Genomic DNA, 26,431 nt, shown 5'->3' on the forward strand with positions numbered 1-26,431 from the left:
GGACGAAGGATAGGGAGGGAGACAAAAGGGGAGAACTGGAGAGCAAGGGGAGGGAGAGAGAAGAGAGGGAGAGACATTGACGTCCCTCCTGCGGTCCTGCTGACCCACCGGCGACCAATCGTTGACATCGTGGCACAGTCCACTAAACAGGGCTTGTACCGCAGTTCAGGGGTCAGTAGCAGCTCGGAAATCCCCTGTTGTCTGGGGGGAGTAGGAGGACGTACCTCTACAGCGACGCTCAAGAAGTTGTCCCGTCCATCTGTTACAGGGGCCAGAGGTTCCCCCTCTGTCATGGTTTGGGTTGACACCAGCGGTCTCCGTTCCTCCACTCTGGGTTTAGGGGTAGACTGTACTCTGGACGCGTTGACCAGTCTCTCCTGTAGTTGAGCCTGTACTCTGTCCAACGACTCCCTTTTTAGTCTACGGCCGAACTGGCTTTTGGCCCATGCTGTAGCAATGTGTAAATATTGGGCCCAGTCCCATGCCTCTAGTTGGACTAAAATTTGAATGGTGTTTTGAATTTCATCCTGGTAGTGGTCCCTCAGGATGATGAGGGTATACTGGGACCAATACCTGGCATTACCCTCAATAAGGGACAACGTGGATGCCGTAGGGGCAGCGGGTTTGATAGCCATAATTAAGTGATTAGCCAGTTTAGCAATGGAGGCCGGAGGCTGCTCAGCCATGACATTGCCCAAATGATTTAAATATGCCACGAGTCTTAGACGTAAACTCCGGGTCTTTACTGGGGTCTCTATTAGCCGACCCCCGTCGCCGAGTACGTACCCCGCAGTTCCGACTGGGTGGTCTGCGTTCTGTCCGGTGGTAGCTGTCAGCTCTCCTCTTTAGAGGATAGGAACGGTCCCCACTGTCGACGACTCTCATCCGGTTTTTGGAGATTCCAATACATCTTGCATACATACGTTTGATGATCTCAGGGTGCAGGCGGATAGCTTCCCTGGGGCTGCGTTCCATCACCTGAAGGGAGTGGTGGAGAAATTACCACAATATCCAATGGTGGAGAAAGTTATCATCTTGGGGGGTCTGAACAACTGCTTATCCAAGCAGCTGGCTCTGACCTCCTGGAAACAAGTCCAGCAGCTCCTTAAGGTGGTGGAAAACAGATTCCCAAATGCTGTTTCTTATATACCTATTATCAACTACACAGATAGGTTAGAAAAACAACCACAAATACTCTTGGACAAACTTAACCAAAAAATCTTAGAGAAATGCAATTACTTGCCCGAGATCAACAGGCTTAGGTTAAACACACTCCTTCTGGATCAGGTACACTGGACACCTGAAACAGGGAATATTATTTTAAATTCCTGGTTGGACAATTTAAACATGTAGTGGGAGAACAGTGCAATGACATAGCTCCCCACATGCCCAAACACCACATCTACCCCCCACATATAAAAACAGAGCATGCCCATACATTACGTGTACCCTACACAAGAGAGCACGCCCATACATTACGTGGACCCTACACAAGAGAGCACGCCCATACATTACGTGGACCCTACACAAGAGAGCACGCCCATACATTACGTGTACCCTACACAAGAGAGCACGCCCATACATTACGTGGACCCTACACAAGAGAGCACGCCCATACATTACGTGGACCCTACACAAGAGAGCACGCCCATACATTACGTGGACCCTACACAAGAGAGCACGCCCATACATTACGTGGACCCTACACAAGAGAGCATGCCCATACATTCGCTATAGCGCCATCTACGGACACGGCGGTGTTTAAACACAGTAAAGAACTGTTCCCGATGAAGCATTAAAGTCGAGGCTATAGGCGAGTAATGGAGCTGGTACCATGCAGTGGAAAATGGCCATAGAACACCTTACATTTAAACAGAAATAAACCGATGTTTCTATTCCAATTTTAGCCTCGACTTTAATGCTTCATGGGGGACAGTTCTTTACTGTGTTTAAACACCGCCGTGTCCGTAGATGGCGCTATAGCGAATGTGAATTGCAAGTAAAGGCTGATTTATACTTCTATATCAAACGCGTCTGCGTAGGATTTGACTTCCTGTATCAACAAAGACAAAACAACAATGGAGTCTGGAGGCATGGTTCAAATCGAATAACTTTTGATAGTATAGGAGATGTTACAACTTGTCAGAAAAGTTGGAAGCTGATTAGGGACAAATATGTAAGAATAAAGAAGAAATTGAAGAGTAAAAGTGGAGATGCTGGAGGGGAAAAAAGCACCTCCGTTTTATATAACACTTTCTTGGCTGTCCGGGCACATAAAACACAGTGAAACCAACTACAATTTTAACGAGGACATAAGGTAAGTTCAGTTTTATTAATTGGCAAATTCGTTGTTGATTACTTCTACTACAAAGTTGGCAAACTGGCCAATAAATATTAAAGATTCGTATTAGCAACACAGGAAACAACGAAATTGAGTTGACGTTTTCCTCAATACACTTGTGTTATCCCTACGGGCTGGGAATAAATGAAAATTTTAATCACGTTGTGTGAGAAACTAAACTTCAAATACTAAAAGTGTATACTCCAGTGATTCCCGTGCGTTCATTTTACCAGTTGTTTGTTTGCATGGCTGCGTTAATTAGCTAGCTACTCTGTTAAATGTAGTTATATTTAGATGTAGCTATCAATATTGCTGCAACAATAGTATCTTTAGAAACAAAGGATATGTGTAAAGCAAGTTTGGCTAGCTAACAATAATAGTGCTATTTTGCCATGCCTTAGGTAAAGCAGGTTTAGCTACCTAACATTAGTACTAATTTGCCATACTTTACTTAGGTAAAGCAAGTATGGCTAGCTACCGCTAGTACTATTTTGCCATGCTAGCTAGTTATTCATCCAACATTAAATGCTAAGTAAATGTGTCAACGTGATTTTTCTTCAGATGAGTAAACAGTTTTAGTCGAAACCCTTGTTTCTTCGTACGTCAATAAAATGTTCCACCTGCTGTTATGTTCTATGCGTAGAGTCAACATGATGTTCCACCTGCTGTGATATTCCACCTGCCGTCATGTTCCACATGGTAAGTCCACGTTATGTTTGCCTGTTATGTTGTAGGATTCTAAATAATATAACATTACTCTATTTTCTGAAAATGCACATGAAATTGTCTTTGCCTTTCATTGTTTAAAATGTTCAATTTATATCTGTGGATGCTATTCTTGACTAGGTCTCTCTTAAGAGATATTGTGTTCTCAACAAGACCAACCTGGTTAAATAATAATAATAATAATAATAATGATGATATTAACAATTATCATCATCAATATTCTGTGAAGCTCTATAGCTAATTTGAAACTCATGTTCATTTTAACATATAAAAATTTTACAAAAACGCCATCAGGCTGATGAATCAATATCAGACCGGCTGCAACACCTCTAAGCTATAGTCTGGGGCAGAGCAGGAGGGTGAGCTGCCAGAGAAACAAGTCAGGAAGCGGGTTCGGTCTTGTTTTTGTTATGTTTCTACAGTAATAGGAAGGTTATTTCCTGTAGCATTAAAAAAATATATATATATATATTTGGCAATTTTGGGATTGCAATAACCAAAATGATATGGTTACTTAACAGCCATCGTTTTGGGGACTCTGACGAGAGTGAAGAAGAGACAGAAGCTAAGTCACAATTTTCTCTGAGGTCGCCACGACCTTCCAACTCGGCTGGTGTATCAGTTGGACCCTCAAGCCCAAACCAATTACACTGGCAAAGTAAGGAATAATCTCTTAACATCAAAATAACAAAATCATAATGTTTATAATATAGATATGGTTTACCTGGTTAACAATTGGAGGCAGTGGAGGCATTTGAAATGTTTTTAAAGGAACCGTCAAATGGCCCAGCTCGACAGAGAGTGGTGAGTTTTCTTACTTAATATGAATCTTGCCATTAGGTTTATTGATTGCCCATGATTATTGCAAATTTTCTATTGAACAGCCCTGAACAGGCCTGTCCTGATCTGCATTTTAAACGCAAGTAAATGGAGTTTACCCACCACTCAAATGTCAGAAATGGAGTTTATCCATCTGTTAAGAGTTTACCTCCAAATAGAATCTATGTAGGACCCTACCAAACAAAACATAAAACATTACACAACCACACTGTTTTATCCACATACAATTGTGCTCTGATCAAATAACCATTTAATACCATTGATATTCTTTGAACATTTTGGATGTCTTTTTTAAACATCCGATAGCGAAAGGTGCGGCAAACCTTACCCTGATCACAAATTCATAGTTCACCCACCTCTTATTTTAACCAACACAACCCTGTTTATAACTTTATAATAATTTATAGTTTTTTTATTTAATCTCCTTAATACCTATCTCATATATTGTATTGTGTAAGCATACTTGGCTTTGGATGCCACATACCATAAACATATCTGTCTGTTTGATTACTGGTGCTGTGAGGAAAAACAGTGACACAGTCAGCCACGGACGCAGAGGTCACCAAGCGCGCAATCAGGTGGTTCAACCTGGCAGCGGATCGGGCAACGAGGAGACGTGTCCTGCCTCAAGCCACACAAACAGAGTAATAGGAGAAATAAGCAAACAGAATAGGAAGAACTTATAACTTTCCATAAATGTAAATGACAATTTTATATTTCCATTGAGTAGTGATTTCTTTTGTACAGTAAATTGATGTCTTGACTTGAACCTTTTCTGTTAGGCCTATTGACAATATTATTAGGTTAAAAATACAAGGCAATGCAGATTTAAGATTAGGACTTTATTGCTGTAGTAACCTAGACTAGGCCTAGTGATAGAAGTCCTATGGTTTAGTTTATCCTATTTTATCCTACAGCAAGAACAGAGGGGATTTTGAAAATGAGAAAAACAGGTCCAAAACGGACCCGGGCCAGATGAACTAGGTATTTGATGAGTCCATTACGGGTCCGCGGCGGATGTATGTGTCAATTTGCGGGTCCCAAACGGCCTTTGTTGCAGATCCGTCACTGCGCGCAAGTGGACGCCGATACGGGTCCGCTTCGCGAGTCCGTTCCGGAAGCCGCAATACCTCCGCAGCGGATTTGCCGCGGAGTCCTTTTGCTGTGTGGGTATCCACCTGCTGTAATGTTCTACCCGTTGAGTCAACATAATGTTCCACCTGCTGTGATGTTCCGCATAGTAGGTCCACGTGATGTTTGCCTGCTATGTTGTAGGATTTTAAATACTATAACATTATTCTTGCGAAGCGTCAATAAGATGTTCCACCTGCTGTGATGTTCTACCCGTAGAGTCAACGTGATGTTCCACCTGCAGTGATGTTCCACATGGTAGGTCCACTTTATGTTCGCCTACTATGTTGTAGGATTCTAAATACTATAAAATTACTCTTGTGAAGCGTCAAGAAGATGTTCCAGCTGCTGTGATGTTCTACCCGTAGAGTCAACATGATGTTCCACCTGGTGTGATGTTCCACCTTCCGTGATGTTCCGCATGGTAGGTCCACGTGATGTTTGCCTGCTATCGTCCTCCGTCCTTTCCACGTGGCGTAGTCCACTTAGATTCCATGTGGCTTACTCCACGTGATGGTCCTCTGTCCATTCCACGTGACTTAGTCCACGTGATGGTCCTCTGTCCTTTCAACGTGACTTGGTCCACGTGATGGTCCTCCGTCCTTTCCACGTGGCTTCGTCCACGTGATGGTCCTCCGTCCTTTCCATGTGACTTAGTCCATGTGATGGTGCTCTGTCGTGTCCACGTGGCTTAGTCCACTTAGAGTCCACGTGGCTTACTCCACGTGTTGGTCCTCTGTCGTGTCCACGTGGCTTACTCCACGTGATGGTCCTCCGTCCTTTCCACGTGGCTTCGTCCACGTGATGGTCCTCCGTCCTTTCCACGTGGCTTACTCCACGTGTTGGTCCTCTGTCGTGTCCACGTGGCTTACTCCACGTGATGGTCCTCCGTCCTTTCCACGTGGCTTAGTCCACTTGATGTTTCTCGGTCCTTTCCACGTGGCTTAGTCCAATTAGATTCCATGTGGCTTACTCCACGTGATGGTCCTCTGTTGTGTACACATGGCTTAGTCCACTTAGATTCCACGTGGCTTACTCCACGTGATGGTCCTCCATCCTTTCCACGTGGCTTAGTCCACTTAGATTCCACGTGGCTTACTCCACGTGTTGGTCCTCTGTCGTGTCCATGTGGCTTAGTCCACTTAGATTCCACGTGGCTTACTCCACGTGATGGTCCTCCGTCCTTTCCACATGGCTTAGTCCACTTGATGTTTCTCGGTCCTTTCCACGTGGCTTAGTCCAATTCGATTCCATGTGGCTTACTCCACGTGATGGTCCTCTGTCGTGTACACATGGCTTAGTCCACTTAGATTCCACGTGGCTTACTCCACGTGATGGTCCTCTGTCGTGTCCATGTGGCTTAGTCCACGTGATGGTCCTCAGTCATTTCCACATGGCTTAGTCCACGTGATGGTCCTCTTTCCTTTCCACGTGACTTAGTCCACGTGATGTTTCTCGGTCCTTTCCACATGGCTTACCCCCGTGATGGTCCTCTGTCGTGTCCACGTGGCTTAGTCCACTTAGATTCCACGTGGCTTACTCCACGTGTTGGTCCTCTGTCTTTTCCACATGGCTTAGTCCACTTAGATTCCACGTGGCTTACTCCACGTGATGGTCCTCCGTCCTTTCCACGTGGCTTAGTCCACTTGATGTTTCCCGGTCCTTTCCATGTGGCTTAGTCCAATTAGATTCCATGTGGCTTACTCCACGTGATGGTCCTCTGTCGTGTACACATGGCTTAGTCCACTTAGATTCCACGTGGCTTACTCCACGTGATGGTCCTCCATCCTTTCCATGTGACTTAGTCCACTTGATGTTTCTCGGTCCTTTCCATGTGCCTTACCCCTGTGATGGTCCTCTGTCGTGTCCATGTGGCTTAGTCCACTTAGATTCCACGTGGCTTACTCCACGTGTTGGTCCTCTGTCCTTTCCACGTGGCTTAGTCCACTTAGATTCCACGTGATGTTCCTCAGTCCTTTCCTCGTGGCTTAGTCCACGTGATGGTGCTCTGTCGTGTCCACTTGGCTAAGTCCACTTAGATTGCACATGGCTTACTCCACGTGATGTTCCTCAGTCCTTTCCTCGTGGCTTAGTCCACGTGATGGTGCTCTGTCGTGTCCATGTGGCTTAGTCCACTTAGATTCCACATGGCTTGCTCCACGTGATGGTCCTCAGTCCTTTCCATGTGACTTAGTCCACGTGATGGTCCTCCGTCCTTTCCACGTGGCTTAATCCACTTAGATTCCACGTTGCTTACTCCACGTGATGGTCCTCTGTCCTTTCCACGTGACTTAGTCCACGTGATGGTGCTCTGTCGTGTCCACTTGGCTAAGTCCACTTAGATTGCACGTGGCTTACTCCACGTGATGTTCCTCAGTCCTTTCCACGTGGCTTAGTCCACTTAGATTCGACGTGGCTTACTCCACGTGATGGTCCTCAGTCCTTTACATGTGACTTAGTCCACGTGATTGTCCTCTGTAGTGTCCATGTGGCTTAGTCCACTTAGATTCCACGTGGCTTACTCCACGTGATGGTCCTCAGTCATTTCCACGTGGCTTAGTCCACTTAGATTGCACGTGGCTTACTCCACGTGATGTTCCTCAGTCCTTTCCTCGTGGCTTAGTCCACTTAGATTGCACGTGGCTTACTCCACGTGATGGTCCTCTGTAGTGTCCATGTGGCTTAGTCCACTTAGATTCCACATGGCTTGCTCCACGTGATGGTCCTCAGTCCTTTCCATGTGACTTAACCAAGTGATGGTCCTCTGTCCTTTCTACGTGGCTTAGTCCACTTAGATTCCACGTGACTTACTCCACGTGATGGTCCTCATCCTTTCCACGTGGCTTAGTCCACTTAGATTCCACGTTGCTTACTCCACGTGATTGTCCTCAGTCCTTTCCACGTGGCTTAGTCCACGTGATGGTCCTCTGTCCTTTCCACGTGACTTAGTCCACGTGATTGTCCTCTGTCGTGTCCATGTGGCTTAGTCCACTTAGATTCCACGTGGCTTACTCCACGTGATGGTCCTCAGTCATTTCCACATGGCTTAGTCCACGTGATGGTCCTCTGTCCTTTCCACGTGGCTTAGTCCACTTAGATTCCACGTGACTTACTCCACGTGATGGTCCTCAATCCTTTCCACGTGGCTTAGTCCACGTGATGGTCCTGCGTCCTTTCCATGTTACCTAGTCCACGTGATTGTGCTCTGTCGTGTCCATGTGGCTTAGTCCACTTAGATTCCACGTGGCTTACTGCACGTGATGGTCCTCCATCCTTTCCACATGGCTTAGTCCACGTTATGGTCCTCTGTCGTGTCCATGTGGCTTAGTCCACTTAGATTCCACGTGGCTTACTCCACGTGATGGTCCTCAGTCCTTTCCACGTGACTTAGTCCACGTGATGGTGACACATCTGCGGTGGATAGTTGGGGGGGGAGGTCGTCTGGGGGAGTTCAGCTTTAATGGTAGGCTCTTCGTTGTCCCTGTGGGAGCGTGTGTAGATCCTGTTACTCTCATTCTTTACAGTTTGCAGAACAAGGATATGAAGGAATGACCTGTGCATGATTATCATTCTGCTGAAAGGAATAATGTGATATTTTGATACCAATACCAGGAACAGTGAATATTAACGTAATGAGTGATTGAATTGGGCCAGTACACACCAGTCCTATTATGTCGACATACTACTGCTACCTTCCTCCACTGACAATTGAAACCAGTAGTTCTTTGCTACACAACACAAGACCGTTCTCCTTGACAACAGACTGTCTGAACTATACAAAAGGTACCAATTGGATAGCCCCTTCTGTAACCGCGGAAGAACAGTATTAACTCCATTACACTGGCACATTGAATGTCGTACTACTTAATAACGCAAGCTCCAAATCCCCACCCCACGCACATGCTTGGAGTACCTTTTGTGATGTGTTGCTGACAAAACTCAGAGGGTGATTTAGCCCACATGCGTTTATTAATTATTACAATTTGTACTTTTAATATGTTCACCCAGCACCGCCATTATAGGACTGGTCACCCAACTGAGCCTGGGTTCTCTGTAGGTTTCTTCCTAAATTTCGGCCTTCTTAGGCAGTTTTTCCTAGCCACTGAAATTCAACACTACTGTTGTTTGCTCCTTGGGGTTTAAGACCGGGTGTCTGTGTAAAGGACTTTGTGACAACTGCTGTTGTAAAAAGGGCTTTATAAATACATTTGATTAATTGATTAGTTTCAGAGGTACTGAATTTCATTGCCTTTTCAGAACGTTACAGGTACATTCATAACGTTCCCCTAAGGTCTTATAGAGGTACTGAAGGTCACAGCCTTTTCGGGACGTTCTACGTACATTCATAACGTTCCCCTAAGGGCTTTCAGAGGTACTGAATGTCACAGCCTGTTCCGGACATTCTACGTAAATTCATAACATTCCCTTACATTCATAACGTTCCCCTATGGTCTTTCAAAGGTACTGAATGTCACATAGTTTTCGGTATGTTACAGGTACATTCATAACGTTCCCTTAAGGTCTTTCAGAGGTAGTGAATGTCACTGCCTTTTTGGAACGTTACAAGTACATTCATAAAGTTCCCTTAAGGTCTTTCAGAGGTACTGAATGTCACAGCTTTTCAGGACGTAACAGGTACATTGTTTACATTCCCTTAAGGTTTTTCCGAGGTACTGAATGTCAGTCTTTTCAGGGCCTTACACGTACATTCATAACGTTCCCCTAAGGTCTTATAGAGGTACTGTAGGTCACAGCCTTTTCAGGGCATTACAGGTACATTCATAATGTTCCCCTAAGGTCTTTCTGAGGTACTGAAGGTCACAGGCTTTTGCGGACATTCTACGTAAATTCATAACATTCCCTTATGGTCTTTCTGAGGTACTGAATGTCACCGCCTGTTCCGGACATTCTATGTAAATTCATAACATTCCCCTATGTTCTTTCAAAGGTACTGAGGGTCACAGCCTTTTCGGGACGCTACAGGTACATTGTTTACATTCCCTTAAGGTTATTCAAAGGTACTGAAGGTCACAGCCTTTTCGGGATGTTACACGTACTTTCATAACGTTCCCTTAAGGTCTTATAGAGGTACTGAGGGTCACAGGCTATTCCGGACGTTCTAGGTACATTCATAACGTTCCCCTAAGGTCTTTCAGAGGTACTGAATGTCACAGCCTTTTTGGGACGTTACAGGTACATCCATAACGTTCCCTTAAGGACTCACTTCCTAGGTCTTACGCTGCTATATTATTGTGCTGGGGCTTTGGGTCAGTTCTCCTTCTCCACTATAAATTGTTGTTGATATGATGAATGCATTTTCGGAATTTTCCCAGTCTTCTCCCGTTTGAAACTTTAGGAGGACATGAGGTCCTGGTCCACACCTGCGGAGTCCCTGGTTTGGGGGGCCCGTTGCTGTCCCGGTCCTTGTCCATCTGATCATACTTCGGACCTAGTCAAATTTTAAATAGACTCTAGATTTAGCCCAGATAAATGTATTCATTATTCCAATTGGACTCGTAATATCTCACCCGGCACAGCCAGAAGAAGACTGGTCACCCCTCTGAGCCTGGGTCCTCTCTAGGTTTCTTCCTAAAATTCGGCCGTCTTAGGGAGTTTTTCCTAGCCACTGAAAATCAACACTACTGTTGTTTGCTCCTTGGGGTTTAAGACCGGGTGTCTGTGTAAAGCACTTTGTGACAACTGCTGTTGTAAAAAGGGCTTTATAAATACATTTGATTAATTGATTGGTTTCAGAGGTACTGAATGTCACAGCCTTTTCAGGGCATTACAGGTACATTCATAACGTTCCCCTAAGGTCTTATAGAGATACTGAAGGTCACAGGCTATTCAGGTCATTCTAGGTATATTCATAACGTTCCCCTAAGGTCTTCCAGAGGTACTGAATGTCACAGCTTTTTAGGACGTTACAGGTACATTCACAAAGTTCCCTTAAGGTCTTTCAGAGGTACTGAAGGTCACAGCTCCCTCAGCACGACGGATTTTGTCTGATCTCGGAAGCGATGCAGGGTCTGGCCTGGTTAGTACTTGGATGGGAGACCGCTTGGGAATACCTGGTGCTGTAAGCTTTTTGATTCAGGTCAATTCATTTTAGAAAAAAAGGAGTCAATCATTCATGTAGGAGATGTCCACACACTCTATAAAAGGCCTCGAATTCACCCGGCCAATCGGCTTACGGCCACACCTCCCTCAGCACGCCCCATCTCGTCTGATCTCGGAAGCTAAGCAGGGTCAGGCCTGGTTAGTACTTGGATGAGAGACCGCCTGGGAATAGCAGGTGCTTGAAGCTTTTTGATTCAGGTCAATTAATTTTAGAAAAAAAGGAGTCAATCATTCATGTAGGAGATGTCCACACAATCTATAAAAGGCCCGAATTCAACCGGCCAATTGGCTTATGGCCAAACCTCCCTCAGCACGCCCGATCTCGTCTGATCTCATAAGATAAGCAGGGTCGGGCCTGGTTAGTACTTGGATGAGAGACGGCCTGGGAATCCCAGGTGCTGTAAGCTTTTTGATTCAGGTCAATTAATTTTAGAAAAAAAGGAGTCAATCATTCATGTAGGAGATGTCCACACAATCTATAAAAGGCCCGAATTCAACGGCCAATTGGCTTATGGCCAAACCTCCCTCAGCAAGCCGATCTCGTCCTGATCTCGTAAGCTATGCAGGGTCGGGCCTGGTTAGTACTTGGATGAGAGACAGCCTGGGAATACCAGGTGCTGTAAGCTTTTTTGATTCAGGTCAGTTAATCAATCTAGAAAAAAAGGAGTCAATCATTCATTTAGTAGATGTCCACACACTCTATAAAAGGCCCCCGAATTCACCCGGCCAATTGGCTTACGGCCACACCTCCCTTAGCACGCTGGTTTCCTGGTTCATGGTAGCTGTGTTTTGTTTGTGTTGGTGTCTTTTTTGGCCTGCTTTGTGCTCGTTTTCAGTAGTATTTTTTTCTCAACCTTTGTGTTGTTGTTTCAGACTGGTGTTTTGATTGATTTGCCCCAATTGAATTTTCTTCGTGGATAGTAGTCTCCCCTTGCGGCATTGGCCGTTAGGGGTGGCTTTTGTTTGGTCGGAATCCCCTTTTTGGGTTCACGGCCTGGGAAAATGGCTTTTGCATCAACTTCTGCGCAGGCTTTGAAGTTGGCAGATGGAGCGGATGCCAGTAAGAATAATGTGGGAAATTACGAGAAGGATTTGACTGTGGCTGTGGAGATAACGGGTGAAGTGAAATTGACTGCGATGGAGGTAATGCGGGGGATACAGAAAGCATGTGGTCGAGTGATGGGATGCTGTTTTAAATGAAATATGAAATAACAATGTCTCATGAAGGGGGAAAAAGAAAGTTGATAGACGGCCTGAAGATTAAGAACTGTAGAGTAATGGTGACGGAGATTTCTGCTGATGAGGTCGTGGTGTCATTCATGTATCTGCCAGTTCTACATGACTGATGAGGAAATCTTGGCGAAACTGAAAATGTGGGGAGTCTCGGCCTGTTTCCCCGATTAGAAGAAGATTTTGGTCTGAATGAAGGTTGCTGACGGTACACGGTATTGCAAGGTGAAGTTCACAGAGACTGTTTGCCACGCTGCCTTACTCCGCAAAGTTTGAGATGTTGGCAGGAACAGAGTATTTTCGTGTCGTCCACGACAGACAGGTGAAGGTGTGCAGAATTTGTCTTCAACCGGGACATGTGGTGAGAGAGTGTCCAGAGTTTACGTGCCACCGTTGTAAAGAGCAGGGGCATTACGCGAGGGAGTGTGGATTGCAAGATGGAGGTCACTAGGGGTGCAATTGCGGCCTGCAAAACGGGCGGGAGCCAGACTGGCCCCAACCACGCAGGAGCACAACGGCGATAAGGTGGTCGACAGTGAGATGGCAGGTGTCGAGTGGGGAGGTGAGCACGGGTGAAGATAACAATGACCTGAGACAAGGTGTGGACAGCTGCCCCCCCCCCCCCCGTGTGTGGTGCCCACCAACGAGGCCCAGAGGAAGAAGTGACCAGGGCGGAAGAACTACATTGGAGCCAGCCTGGACAAAGTGGTGTCAGAAGAGATCTACGGCGACGAGGGAGGCCCTGGCCGAGGTGCTGCTAAGGGCCTGGGAACGGGTCCTCTGGAGTGGCTGAAGGCGGTAAAAAGAGACTATCTTCCAAAGCTCAAGGTGCTGACTGGGCAGACGGGAAGGTTGGAGGGGAGAGGAAGAAGAGAAACGTGTCGGAAGATGGAATAACTATAAAGGATGTTGAATTGATCCGGTCGAAAAGGACAGAGAAAATGGAAGACAGTAGCTCCCAAGACGTCGAAGACTAATCCCGAAGTGATGAGGTGGTTGATATTAATTTACCTTATAATGGTTCGTGTTGTCTCTTAACGCGAATGGACTGAGAAAAATGGAAAAATTTGAACGGATGTGCGGTCATGCTTCAAGCGGACATTCTGTGCATGCAGGAGACGCACTGTATGGTCGATAAAATGGCAGAAGTGAAGGTAAATGGAATTATTAAATTTTTGTTAATAATGGTAGTGAACGTGCATGTGGGGTTGCTATATTAGTGAAGAAGGATGTTGTTAAAAATGTTAGGCAGCTACACGCAGATGAGGGGGGTCGACTACTGGTGGTTCAGTTTGATTATCAGGATGTCAAATCTGTATTGATTAATGTATATGCGCCGAATGTTGAGTCGGATCGGGCTGTGTTATTTCAAAAGCTTGGTTCACTGTGTGTGGGGAATTGTATACTTGTGGGTGACTTTAATCTGTGGCTCACAATACTCGATGCAGCCAGGGGCTTAGTGTTTCGCTCTGATTCTTCTAGGACGGTGATGGTGAATATGATGACAGTAAAAATCTGAGTGATGTGTGGCGTGATCAACATCCTAGTAAGAGGGAATTTTCAAGACGACAGGTGTCATTGGACCAGGTTAAGCAGAGTTTGAAAATCACCGCTGCCAAATTCTCCATGGAAAAATGTATCTTATGCGGAATTATCCCAATCATTCAGCCATTTTTACACAACTGCCAGGAAAACGGCAACAAAAGTCAGCAGCGCACTACTAAAATGGGATTTTGTACCCATACAATAGGTATCGACTGTGTCTGGTAGTGTGGCCGAGCGGTCTAAGGCGCTGGATTTAGGCACCAGTCTCCACGGAGGCGTGGGTTCAAATCCCACCACTGCCAAATTCTCCATGGAAAATCGAATACTTTGTGGAATTTTCCCCAAATAGTCAGCCATTTTTACACAACTGCCAGGAATAAGGCAGCGAAAGTCAGCCACGGATTACTAGGATGGGATTTTGTACCCACACAATGGGTCACAGCTGTGTATGGTAGTGTGGCCCAGCGGTCTAAGGCGCTGGATTAAGGCTCCAGTCTCCTCGCAGGCGTGTGTTCGAATCCAACTGCTGCCAAATTCTCCATGGAAAAATTTATCTTATGCGGAATAATCCCAATCATTCAGCCATTTTTACACAACTGTGAGGAAAAAGGCTGCACAAGTCAGCAGCGCACTACTAAAATGGTACCCATACAATAGGTGTCGGCTGTGTCTGGTAGTGTGGCCGAGCGGTCTAAGGCGCTGTGTTAAGATTCCAGTCTCCACGGAGGCGTGGGTTCAAATCCTACCACTGCCAAAATCTCCATGGAAAATCGAAGCCTTTGCGGAATTTTCCCCAAATATTCAGCCATTTTTACACAACTGCCAGGAATAAGGCAGCAAAAGTCAGCCACGCATTACTAGGATGGGATTTTGTACTGATACAAAAGGTATTGACTGTGTCTGGTAATGTGGCCGAGCGGTCTAAGGCGCTGGATTTAGGCTCCAAACTCCAATGAGGCGTGGTTTCACATCCCACCGCTGCCAAATTCTCCATGGAAAAATGCATTCTTTGTGGAATTTTCCCCAAACATTCAGCCATTTTTACACATCTGCCAGGAATAAGTCAGCAAAAGTCAGTCGCGGCATAACTAGGATGGGATTTTGTACCCACGCAATGGGTATCGGCTGAGTTGAGTACTGTGGCTGAGAGGTCTGAGGCGCTGGATTAAGGCACCAGTCTCCACGGGGGAGTGGGTTCAAATCCCACTGCTGCCAAATTCTCCATGGAAAATAGCACCAGTGGTGCAATTGACACCAAACATTTAGCCTTTTTCACACAACTGCGAGTTTTGGCTACTGAACTCATTGACAGGCAGTCAGACAGTGATGTCTAAGGTACCCAGATAATGGCATTGGTTTCTGTGTTGGCGTCGGTAAAAATCACACAGGTCTACCCAAAGGTGTGGGTTCGAATCCCATCACTGTTCTTTATGGCAAATAGTATCTGTTGCAGAATTGACCCCAAACTTTTGGCTACTGAACACATTAACAGGCAATCAGACCGTGATATTTTAGGTTTGCATACCAGTTCCCCTCGCCCTCGGGTCTCTTTGACCCACCGTTATCCTGCACCCTGCCCTTTCCATCGGGTCTCTCTGGCACACCGTTAGTCTTTAGAAACACAGAGTAAAGTCTGTGTAGATGAGGAGCGCCGTGTGATACGGAAAGGGAACCCTTCCGAGCACCCGCTGCGCCCTGGTATACACAGAAGCCACAGGGAGGTTGCGGGTACACCCAAGCAGAACGCTCAATGTAACCATCACGATTTCCAAGGGGACTTCATAGAATATGTGAACCGACCTAAGGGTGATTTTTCAGCCATTGGCAGAGTGAGAAGAGAAACCCGTGTCAAATTTGTGGGGACCCAGGGTGTTGCCACCTGTGCCTCAAGTATATACTCGAGAGCTTGGCTGATGATTATGTGCCTAAAAGGCACAATAGCTATTACCCAGACACATCCGAAGAGGATTCAGGATCTGAGGACTCGTACGATGCGATAACGGACATAATGGACGAGGGCCCTTTATGCGAGGAGGAGGATGAACACAAACACACGTCTGGGTGTTGCTCAGACTCATACTGTTGCGATCCCGGCCTCAAGTATTACTTGGAAGAGGAAGACGCATATCTGAGCCGCATGTACAGCATAGCCGAGGAATCCCGTTACGGGGTCCCTCTGTATAAACCAGGTGGTTCCAGCGATTGCGATAGGTGAACCTAAGGTGTTGCATTCGGAGATGAAGGTTTATTGGGTTGGAGCTTGTACTGTGATATATTTCTGTATATTGTAAACCAATACATCTACGTCTGTGTATCTCATGGTGGGGGTGATAAAGAACAAACCCAGCAAACCGATCGGGTCAGCGTATGTTCAACAAGTCCGGATTTCATGTATCACACTCCAGCGGTACCCCATGACACAGTATACGCAATGCAATCAACCTAAGCTCGGGGAGAAATGCTGCGGAAACTCTGAGTTAAACATGTACGGGGCCGGAGTACGAAAGCACGGTGCGGTAGGCCGTGTCAGTGCACACTGTTCCGAGCTGCGAATATGGATCAGGTCCGAAGTGAAACCTGTGGGGTGCTAGAAACAAAACGGGACTATCCAGACAAGCCCAAGAGCAACGGTTTCAGCCGACTATGGTGTACTTGACTAAAGTGAGGCTTGTTCGTTTAAAAGGGTTTGGAATAAGATAGGAGGGATTTGGGGCTGCAAACAAAACGGAACCATCCAGACAAGTCCTTGAGCCACGGTCCAGCCGACCAAGTGGTTATACTTGACCAAAGGGTAGATTGTTCGCGAAAGGGTTTGGAGGTGGATAAAAGGGATGTGGGCCCGGTCTCACATTAGACCTACACTACAAAATTGACTTTGCATTCAACTCACACCATCCAACCCCCGATTGTGTGGGTCATACCCACCCTTCAGCCAACCTGTCTATCTGAAAAGAGTGAAACCTGTTTCACAGGTGGTTTTGCCACTCACAGACCAACCCAAGACCTAGATCTAGTCGGCTACACGCAGTTGAAATGGACTCTGCTACCGCAGCGCCTGCTCCAAACCAGCCTTACATACAGCATCGTACCACAAGGAGCACTACCACCCTTACCATTACACAAGCCGACAAGCAGGTCACCCTACCTTGGTACCCAGTGAACAGATGCAAGTGTACAAGACAGATTGCAGTGATACGGATGAGAAGGACCCCAGTGTGTTGTACAAAGAGGTAACAGACACAGAGGACGAAGAAACCTGTGATGAGGATGAGTCTTTCTGGTCAGACCCGGATATCGATCCCGCTCTCAGGTACTACAGCAAAGAATGGTTGAGCGGTACTTGCGACGAAGGCCTGGAATTTGAGAATTGGGCGACGGAGGCTTTTGGTATGAAGGGGTTACCGCTACTACTGCGGTCAACAAGCAAAGGAGTTGTGTTTGAAGACGATTGTTGAATCCCTGATTGAGTGTTGTCAACCCTTGGACCTAGAGCCTATAACCTGAGGTCTTGGATATTGCTTATAATATAGAATCTATGTGTGTATCTGTGTATACCATGGAATTGCTGTAACCTATTCTTGCTCATAATAAAGATAGAAAACACTGAATTTGTATGCCTGTTTATTCTTTATTGGGACAATTCACAATTACACACCGATAATAAGGCCATACATCTACGCATGCTACTTGTAATATACTTCACCGCTTATTCTGATAGACCGTTCACCGCTGTGTATCTCATCTCTGGTGTGACATAGAAGCAGGAATGCTGAGAGCATGTCATCCCTGGTGTACTCTCCGTCTACAGACTTTTTGCCCCCGGTAGTGACCGTGCTACCTTTCGCTGACTCGTTGATGTTTACCATTGCCATTTCTTCTCTCAATTTTCCTAGTAGTTGTTTTCCTTGCTCAGCGTGTGCCTTATCGGTGAGCATATCCCCGGGTAGAAATATAATGTCGCGTGTCTCCAATATACTGGCAGTGATATCAGTAGCCAAATTGACTCCCCTTCGCGAGCGCCTGTACATGAACACATCCATATTGGAGCCCACCTTGTTGCTGGAGCCAGCACCCTTTGCGCTTCCAATTGTCGCTTCGAGCAACCGAGTTTTCTGTGTTGCTTCAGATAACACCGCCCATCCCAGGGACATTACGGTGTCACAGTAATACAACGTTTCCCTAGCGATGGCCGAGACAGTACTGAGAACCATAGCGAGTTTTGTCTTCCCGCCCACATGCTTCCCTAACATGTACTTGTTGTTGATGTGAGACCACTTGCTGTAGAACAGGACCTTGAACCCAGAGCGTACTAGCGTGTGCTCGATTAGGTTTCTGACATCGGCCAGAGCATTTACGTAAGTGTTTTGTTCAAATACCATCACCACAGGCACTTCCTTCCACATCACTCTGGGCATCAGAAGTTTCAAGAGTCTCACGTGAGCACTTAGCAGAGCAGCGTATACTCGAGTGACCTGATCCAAATCGCGTATCTCCAGTTCCTCCAGGGCCATAACCTGTGAGACAGAAAGATAAAGAGACCATTAGACATAGGGATTAGGTACAAAATGCATTGTTAGCGCTCTGAGAATTCGAAGAGAACGAAGAGCAAGCTAGTCAGTATGTTCTGTCCCGCTTGTCAAGCTGCTCGAGGGGAACTGAAAACATTGCTGAGGACCCGATGGGAGTCAAACTCACTAAAAATTGCGGAAATTAAGCCTCTTCTAAAAAAATCTAATCTAGATCCCGACATATTAAACAATTATAGGCCAATATCGAACCTCCTGTTCCTCTCAAAAATCTTAGAAAAATGTGTTTCCCAACAACTGAATGCCTTCCTAAAGACAAAAAACATTTATGAAATATTCCAGTCTGGTTTTAGATCCCATCATAGTACTGAGACTGCACTCGTGAAGGTAACAAATGACCTTCTAATGGCCTCAGACAAAGGTTCCGCATCCGTCCTGTTGCTTCTTGATCTTAGTGCTGCTTTTGACACTATTGATCACTCCCTTCTCTTAGAGAGACTGGAAACCAATATTGGGCTACGTGGACATGTTCTAGCCTGGTTTAAATCTTATTTATCTGAAAGATATCAGTTCGTTAGTGTGGATGGCATATCCTCTGACAAGTCAAAGGTATGCTTTGGAGTTCCTCAAGGCTCGGTTCTGGGCCCATTACTTTTCTCACTATACATGCTCCCTCTGGGCGATGTAATCCGAAATCACAATATTAACTTTCACTGTTATGCTGATGACACACAGTTATATATTTCAATGAAGCATGGAGAAGCCCCTAAATTAGCTATTTTGGAAGCATGCGTTTCAGATATTAAGAAGTGGATGACAGAGAATTTCTTGCTCTTAAACTCAAATAAAACAGAAATGCTCCTTTTAGGACCCAAAAAACAAAGAGCGTTGTTAGCAGATCTCACTGTGAACCTCGACGGCTGCATGGTCGTATCCCAAAAAACTGTAAAAAACCTTGGCGTTACCCTTGACCCTGACCTCTCCTTTGAAAAACATATAAAATATGTCTCAAGAGTTGCTTATTTTCATCTTCGAAACATCGCAAAAATTAGAAACTTCCTATCAAAAACTGATGCAGAAAAATTAATCCATGCTTTCGTTACTTCTAGATTAGATTACTGCAATGCTCTTCTCTCTGGTTATCCAGACAAATTAATAAATAAACTTCAATTTGTGCTGCACTCAGCTGCTAGAATCCTAACTAGAACAAAAAAATTTGAACACATTACTCCTGTCCTGGCGTCCTTACATTGGCTGCCTGTTAGGGTTAGGGCTGATTTTAAGGTTTACTCTTAACCTATAAATCAATACATGGACTTGCTCCTACTTACCTTGCTGAATGATCCAGCCATACATACCTACACGTAACCTTAGATCGCAAGACGCAGGCCTTTTAATTGTACCTAGAATTTCTAAACAACAATTGGCGGCAGGGCCTTTTCTCATAGAGCTCCACTCCTGTGGAATGATCTGCCAATTAAGGTTAGAAATGCAAACTCAGTGCAAACTTTCAAGTGTCTACTAAAAACTCATCTCTACAGCACGGTTTATAATTAGGTGTAGCCTGGCCCGGGGGCGTGAAGGTGACCAGTAGGCTTGATATTGTCCACCCTTGCTGTCTTGCCAGGTGGGCTCTCGTCGCCACTGGGATGCCCTCCCTCCAATGCCCTTCGGGGGAAGAGTCACTGGCTTGTTGTTGACTCTCTATTGCGCACTTGTGCAGTTGGGCTGTACGCTGCTAGCAATACTCGGGCCCTCATTCAGGGGGGTTGCGGTTGGTGGGTGTCCCTTTGGTTGATGCCTGGCAATGTGGTTGGATTGATTTCCTGCCTGTTGGGCCCTGTCCGGGGCCTCCCCCGGGTAGGGCCACAGTGTCACCGGACCCCCCCGTCTCAGTTTCCAAGGTGTTACGCTGCTATATTATTGTGCTGGGGGACATGAGGGATGTACTACTAACTTTTCTCAGTTTCCTCCAATTTTAAATTTTAGAAGGAGATGAGGTCCTGGTCCACACCTGCGGATTACCTGGTTTGGGGGGGACCGTTGCTGTTCCTGTCCTTGTCCACCTGGTCATACTTCTGACCTAGTCTAAAATCAAATATACTCTGGATTTAGCCAAGAGAAATTTATTTATTATTCCAATTGGACTCTTAATAATCTCACCCGGCACAGCCAGAAGAGGACTGGTCACCCCTCTGAGCCTGGGTCCTCTCTAGGTTTCTTCCTAAAATTCGACCTTCTTAGGGAGTTTTTCCTAGCCACTGAAATTCAACACTACTGTTGTTTGCTCCTTGGGGTTTAAGGCCGGGTGTCTCTGTAAAGCACTTTGTGACAACTGCTGTTGTAAAAAGGGCTTTATAAATACATTTGAATGACAAGAACGTAAAGAGAGCAGAGTTCTGCACCATGGTGGTAATGCTGGCTTTATGTCTTTTCCCGTATTTAAAGCATTGCGTGCTGAGCGAACTATTTAACAACCGGACTTTAGTGCTTATGTGCTTCGATAAGACCCGCACCAGACGCAACCAGTGGTCTACACTCTCCACACATATCCACCTGCACGTGAACCAGCCTGAGTTTGTACAAACGGTGCTTTCCAACAGCAATCTCAGTAGCAGCCTCCCTGTCGTGGTCACGGTGACATTGGATAAGTACATTTCAGACGCTATCTACTCTGGGAACAAGAGTAGTATGCCTCACATCCAGACTCCCGGAGACCATTGCGAGCACATTGCCCCGGTCCAGGGAAGTAATCAGAAAGACACTCGGACTGATCCATCGCAACACCAAAAGAATAAGAGACTCATGGGGAAAAGGAGGACGCCTTGCTCTACTGGGTACTATGAAACACACGAGGGGAGGCTGGAAGAGAAAGTAATGCGTATACAGCCCTTGGACCCGAAAGCAGGGCCACGGGACCTTTGCTCTGCGTAATACATTGAGTATACTGTGGTGTTCATATCGCTGTGCCAGGGGCATGTGTTATTCTTGTGTGTGCCTGTACAATAAAATGTATCAGCCTCCTTAACAGTATCTCTTGTTGTTGAGTGATTCTATGTGAAGACACAAAGTACAAGAAACCGAACACATGAATTGGTTTTAGTTCAACATGCTTTATTCATTCAATGTGTACACATATCAAACGTAACACAAATCAGGTTCCGCTGGGTTCACAGTGGTACAGGGACCCTTGGGGTTGTGGTCTTGTTCGTGTCAGATCCTTTGTTCTTTCTTTGCATGCAGACAGGCCTTTTCCACTTAACTGTAGCCTTAGACTTGAGCTGCTGCTTACAGCCTGCTTTCGGGCGAGTCTGCCTCTGTACCTCGTACTTGCTCAGTAGCTTTTCATAATTGGCTGCAGAGTTTGTTACACGCTCCTCGTTGTGTGTTTCCAGAGCCTGACGTTTCCACTGTAGGTTCACTATGCTGGTAATGGGAGCATTACCGAACTGCACCAGTGCGTCGTAAGAGTGCTCAGGTCCGGCTCTGATGACCACTTCGGCAAAATCTCTCCTGAACGCTATCCCGCAGGGCAAGCAGTTCCAACATTTGTGAGAAAGGCATGTACGCTGAGGCCGCTGCTCCTGTAGACCTGGTATCGTGTGCTTCTGAGGGTCCAGGCTCTCGGGACAACCTGAATCCCACATGATCTTGGTCAAACACGTAGATGCCATCGCTGGCCATGTCCTCGGGTGAATCTCCCATGCGTACGTGTCCATGATTAAACTGGCGAAGTGTACAGTAGGCCGTGATGTGTGAGAATAACCATATGAGGGAAGCTATCTTCCTGTTATAGGTGGTGGGCTGCACGGTTTTTTTCAATTGTAACTGTACCCCCTTCTCCAGCGATAATGTGATCATTGAGACTGTCTTAGACGCGTTAATGGTCGTGACCAGACTCGATGCGGTCTCTACGGGAAAGCCCTTGTGCATCGCAGACATTTTCAAGGTCCCCGGGTCTGAATGTAAGACCAGGTTGCCTGCCGAGTTTACGCGAATGACTCCTTTAGAATCAAGCCTGAAGACAGTGACCGTACGCAAACTGAAGGGCCCTGTTGCGCCCGCGAACCAGATATCACGAGAGGAGGTATGCTCGGGAACCCGCTTTCTACTGTCAACAGAGAGTACCCACATGGGAAACATTCCTTTATATAACCGCTTGAAACTGGAAACTTACTGGACCTCAGCTGAATCACCACAGCGTCCCTTAAGATATGTCTAAGGATCACAACGTTCTCGTTCTCTACAAGAATAGAGAACCCAGATGGTAGTCTGGTCATCTCTCTGAGAGCAACCAAGCCCTCACGTTCACAGGAGCTGGGTACGCTCGAGTGGTCAGCCACGAGAGGTTCGGGTTTAATCTCCCTAAGGGCACAGATCTCCTGCGGCCTCGAGCATGACCCAAGAGGTTCCAGGTCTCTCAGATCTAAGCCTTTCCTTCCGTCAGGCAGCACACATTTCAGCTTGAACTCTGTGCCCAACCTGCAGTCCCCTATAGCCAGAGCGCACAGCGTGCGAACTATCTCCTCGCGGCAGCCTTCGTCGAAGATCAGACAGGTAGCTATCTTCCACGAGGCCACCAAGGTGTACAGAGATAGCCCGTCCATAGTGTAGATGCATTCCGATTCCACCTTCAGGCCTCGAATGTCACGCTCCTTCACCGTTAAACACGCTTGCCAATTTGAACACAAATCTGCCGCGGTATGGTGCGAATCCGACCGTTGACAGATCACAAGCGAAGGTTGCGATCGCTCCCTTTCGCTTTGTATCCTAAAAGCCACATCCGAGAACACGGCGAGGGTTTCCTGGAATACTGCAAATGCGCTGTCTAGAACAGTGAGTTTCTTTGGGCTACGCGGCTCTGTAAAATGCTCGATCTGCACCACATGGCCCCTGTTGTTTACCGTTGTGAACGTCCCCTCTCCGGTTCGCACCCTGTACATTTTATCGGATATCCTGATGGGTGACAAAGAAAGACACCTCTGTAGTACCCCCTGGTACAGTACCTGACACCTAGCTACGAACCTGGATACCCATTGCAGATCTACCTCTGCAAATACATCACTGCGGCTGCCGAATAGGTATGAGCGTTCGTCCTCCGTGAGATAGAGCTTTCCCAATCTGATGCAAATGTACACGTAGAAGATGTACTTATCACACATGCGAACGAGAGATCCCACACTACATGGAGAGGACCTAATAACGCAGACAGGTTTGTGTCCCCTACGGACGGTGTTGTGGAAATTCTTGCACTGACGTATACTTGATCCTATACATGTATGAATGGGTTACTAGTTAAAGGTACTGAGTCCCCATGTTCAGATTAGAAAAGGAATGTGGGGAGATCTGGGGTTTTGGGGCATCCTTGACCGGCTCCAGCGGATTAGAGGGTTACTCGTAAATCTGTATAACCCTTTGTGTCTATCTGTTGATTGTCCAGACATTGTGACTCCTCAGGAGTTGAGAAGGATAAGGTGGGGGTCAGCCCGCCCCTTTGGGTAAAAATTTATGTGACACGAGACAGATGGGCAACAACTTACCACACCCCTTTTTCACTGTAATAAATATGGACTGTTGATGTATCTACTTTAGAGACTCCTCGGACGATTATGTCTGTAAGCGTTTGACGCGTCTCTCTTATTTGCAAATAATTAATAAAACAGTTAAATTGTGCCAAGAGAATTTCGTCTCTGTTCTTACTCCTTTAAGAATGTCGATTGATGGAATTGCCATCACAACGGGCACGTTTGCACCAAGGTCATGGCCAGCCTGAAACTTCCTGTTTCGCTGTGGAAGAGAGACGAAACGTTTGATCATTCTCTCCCCTTGACGATCGCTTTGACCAAGGTGGTTGGAGATATCTTCTCAAAATACGAAAAGCTCCTCAGTGATGAAGCGATATCCTGTGTGAAGGAAGGTTTGGCTGGGTTCCCGGTTTGCAGCAATGCTCTCAAGGGATGTGCTGTTGAATCGATGGAAGAAGGCTCTGAGGTCTATGAATGTGAGCGCGATAACAACCAGGATCAGTATGACTTCCGAGTATTCCTGTCACGATTTACCCACAAACCCGCCTAGACTCCGCAGCAGAGAACTACAGACGGGCCCTTACCCGCTACACCAAGACCGTTTCTGAGCTCATGATAGGCTTCAAGATGGTCCTAGAGCGGTACCCAGAGCTTAGGGTCGATTCGAGCCATGATCATCTCCACTTCATGGTGCAAGCTGCACTAGGGCGCAACAACCTGGTTCAGGAAATGGTTCGCCTGGCTGCAAAGAGACAAATGCGAGAGGCTTTCGAAATAAAGCCAGACGAGCAAGAGGCTAAGTGTGACAACGCAATCGTTTCTGTGCATGAGGCCCTAAACACGTGCTACACCGACAGCGAGGCACTCAGGATGATCCTGGAACGCTACACAAATCTGTACATTCGATACATACAGGTGTGGAGAGAGATGTGTTCCAAGGTATCGAGGGATATCACGGTGATGGAGTTCATGAACCTTACTCAGGACAGGCTGGGTGTGAGCCACGGGGAGCCTTGGTCTGAAGCGAAAGCTTATGTGGCTCGCATGCTAGAGAAGGTGGCATCCATCACCCCTAGGTCCATAGGGGAAGCTTGCACACGTGCGCTCATGGACATAGAGTTCAACCTCTCTTATGCGCCTACAGATTTTGAGAAACACAAAGGCATCGTAGACGCAGCGATAGAGGACATCCGCACTCGCTTAGACATGGGTTCACAGAAGTGGAGTTGGGACTCGTTCATGAACGACCTGTACTTCGACATACGCAGCGACCTCACGGTTCTCGAGGCCCTGGTGGGAGTGGGAGAGATCGCGGTAAAAACTCTTCTGTACGAGAGGTCTATGCTCGTATCACAGGTGCGAAAGATGACCAGGGACCAGGGCGCTCTCGAACTGCAGGTTTCTCAGACCCAATCTAAGCTCAGGGAATCGGTTACTCGGGGCAGATACACTGAAATGAACGCACGTACGTGACCAGTCCGACTAGTTCTGTTGCAATCGGTGTGAGATGGAGCGTGTAGATACTAATCTAGCACTTGTATCGCGGATAGTGTGTCTACACCATGGATTCGGATTGTGATTACCTGCTGTACAGCAACAGCAACGAGAGCTCACAAGCTCACGATCAGTCATGTCTGCACTGTTCAGATTTTGCAATTCAGGAGAAGCCGATACAATGCACCGAGATACACAACACACCCTACGTTTCGTTTGAGCAGGCACTGACCGGGCGAATGGTACCGTACGTAGAGGTGTTGGAAGTGACAGAGCAGGCCCCTTGGATGGAGAGATCCGAGACCCCGTTACGTTATGTGAAAAACCGCAAGATTATATCACTCCAGGGCGCTATACATATGCAGGACGTTTCCCCTAACGGAACTTGGTTATCCGAAAAGACTGAGTGTATACACTCGGTATTGAGGTTGAGACTCGCAGGTCTGATGTGCATACATCTTCCACACCTGAACAGAATAGTCCTTGAACAGAAAAACGATGATTGCTTATTGTATCTGACAAACAAGTGGCTCTTGAACAAAGACAACATGAACGAAGGCATTGAGTTATTCGGGCCCTTTGTATGCGATGCCATGCTTGCACCGGTGCTCCATGAAATCCTCCGCTCAGACTGGATCCAAGAACGCAAGGAACTGTATGAAACGAACAACGAGCTGAAACTGGGATGGGCTCAGGAGTTCTACGACTGGATGTGTGTCACCAAGAACAGGACCGGTTCTGCTGTATTCGCACACTATACAAAGTGCCCGATTGAACCCGATAATGAGCACAGTTACGGAATCGTAACGCTTATCCTGGACAAGATGAGACAGTGCGGATACACTCCTTGGTCCGCAGTGCAGGCAATGCGTTGTTCCGAAGAGCGCATTAGCAGCATCGATTGTAACGAATGTAAGACTCGACTCCTGGCTTCTTGTGTGTTTCTCATCGAG

At 46.6% G+C, this 26,431-nt stretch overlaps 3 pseudogenes; all 3 read left to right on the forward strand.

The window, feature by feature from the left end:
* The first annotated feature begins 11,226 nt into the window (after positions 1-11,226).
* LOC114833188 lies at positions 11,227-11,345 on the forward strand (annotated as a pseudogene).
* Positions 11,346-11,446: 101 nt separating this feature from the next.
* On the forward strand, positions 11,447-11,565 carry LOC114833184 (annotated as a pseudogene).
* Positions 11,566-11,665: 100 nt separating this feature from the next.
* LOC114833185 lies at positions 11,666-11,784 on the forward strand (annotated as a pseudogene).
* The last annotated feature ends 14,647 nt before the right edge of the window (positions 11,785-26,431 follow it).

The sequence above is a fragment of the Esox lucius genome, chromosome 11 (assembly GCF_011004845.1).
Source record: "Esox lucius isolate fEsoLuc1 chromosome 11, fEsoLuc1.pri, whole genome shotgun sequence".
Lineage (NCBI taxonomy): Eukaryota > Metazoa > Chordata > Actinopteri > Esociformes > Esocidae > Esox > Esox lucius.